The sequence below is a fragment of the Rhea pennata genome, chromosome 1, assembly GCF_028389875.1.
Source record: "Rhea pennata isolate bPtePen1 chromosome 1, bPtePen1.pri, whole genome shotgun sequence".
Taxonomy (NCBI): domain Eukaryota; kingdom Metazoa; phylum Chordata; class Aves; order Rheiformes; family Rheidae; genus Rhea; species Rhea pennata.
In genome coordinates, this window is record NC_084663.1 from 212,521,813 (window position 1) to 212,523,761 (window position 1,949).

The 1,949-nt window shown below is 56.2% G+C and overlaps 1 non-coding gene across 1 annotated transcript; it reads right to left on the reverse strand.

The window, feature by feature from the left end:
* Positions 1-947: 947 nt before the first annotated feature.
* TRNAV-AAC (transfer RNA valine (anticodon AAC)) lies at positions 948-1,020 on the reverse strand. The gene has a single exon. It is a non-coding gene; the product is annotated as a tRNA-Val (tRNA).
* Between the last annotated feature and the right edge of the window lie 929 nt (positions 1,021-1,949).

A 1,949-nucleotide genomic window follows, 5' to 3' on the forward strand; every position in this document is an offset into this window, starting at 1 on the left:
GCTCTTCTATCCCTGGTAGTTTGGAGTCAGCAAGACCAGGAGGAGGACGTTAGAGAATCACAGAATGGTTGAGGTTGATGGAAGGGACCTCTGGAGATCATCTAGTCCAACCTCCCTGCTCAAGCAGAGTCACCTGGAGCACATTGCACAGGATCACGTCCAGGCAGGTTTTGAATATCTCCAGACAAGGAGACTCCACAACCTCTCTGGGCAACCTGCTCCAGGGCTCCATCACTTCTCGCAGGGAAGAAATTCTCCCTCACCTTCCGGTGGAACTTCCTGTGCTTCACTTTCTGCCCATTGCAGAAATGCTGCTGACCTGCTGGCAACACTCTTTCCAATGCACCCCAGGAGACCACTGGCCTTCCTGGCCACAAGCCATGCTGGCCACGTGGCCAACTTGTCATCCACCAGCACTCCCAGCTCCTTCTCTGCAGAGCTGCTCTCCACAAGGGCAGCCCCCAGCTTGGGCTGGCAAAACTCTTCTCAATGCACCCCAGGAGACCACTGGCCTTCCTGGCCACAAGCCATGCTGGCCACATGGCCAACTTGTCATCCACCAGCACTCCCAGCTCCTTCTCTGCAGAGCTGCTCTCCACAAGGGCAGCCCCCAGCTCGGACTGGCAAAACTCTTTCCAATGCACCCCAGGAGACCACTGGCCTTCCTGGCCACAAGCCATGCTGGCCACATGGCCAACTTGTCATCCACCGGCACTCCCAGCTCCTTCTCTGCAGAGCTGCTCTCCACAAGGGCAGACCCCAGCTTGGGCTGGTGCCCATGGTTATTTCTCCCTAGGTGCAGGGCCCTCCACTTGCCCTTGTTGAACCTCAGGAGGTTCCTCTCCGCCCAACTCTCCAGCCTGTCCAGGTCTCTCTGGATGGCAGCACAGCCCTCAGGGGTGTCAGCCACTCCTCCCAGCTTGGCATCATCAGCAAACTAAACAATGTGTTTCTGCCCGGTCTCGAACCGGGGACCTTTCGCGTGTTAGGCGAATGTGATAACCACTACACTACAGAAACCCACCTGAATGGGGGTGGATAAAGGATCGGAATATTGGTGAAGCTGTGCTGAAACAACTGCTGAGAGCAGTGTCAGTCCCCTGCTTTCCTGGCGGAATTTGTTGGACCCTAGAAAGCCTCAGGAGAAGCACTAAACAAAGAAGCTTCCTCAAAGGTCCTCCAACACGCAAGCTCTTTGCTTGTCTCAGTGCCTGGGACACTCTTGATCCTTCGACGCTGCCAGAAAGGAGCCCGGCCAAGTCCAGGGTCCCAAACACATCCTGTAACCAGGCTTAGGGTCCCTGGCAGACCAATGAGCCATGGAGAGAGCTCTGGGCACTGAGGTGCTGAGGCCGGGAGTCACGCTGCGCAGCTCACTCTTGGGGCATCCCGAGCCCTGAGCTTACCCTGGGCCAGCCTCCCTGGGAAGAGGCCATCAGCAGGCACTGCAGGTGAGCAGATGTCTGCTGAGGACACCTCATGTTCCGCGGACTCGTGGCTCCGAGCCCTGTCCTGGAGACAGCATGGTCTGGCTTTCATCCACCCGACTTTTCCCGTGGAGAAAGACATCTCATACCAAAAGTGTGCATAGGGCTGGCTGTAGCCACAGACCTGGAAAAGCTGCTGCTGCATGGGTCTTCTGCTGCGGGAAGACCACCTCTGTGTATGCATAGGAGCCGGGCATGAAAGCTGGTGAGTGCCTCACCAGACTCACAGATCGCAGGGCAGTTGGGTTAGAAAAGACATCTGGAGTTCATCTAGTCCAACTCTGCCCAAGCAGGGTCACCAAGAGCAGGCTGCCCAGGACCCTGTCTGGTCAGGCTGTGAATATCTTCAAGCATGGAGATTTCACAACCTCTCAAGACAACCTGTTCCAGGGATCGGTCACCGTCACAGGAAAGAGTTTTCTAGTGTTCAAGCAGAACTCCATATGTTCCAGTTTATGCCTG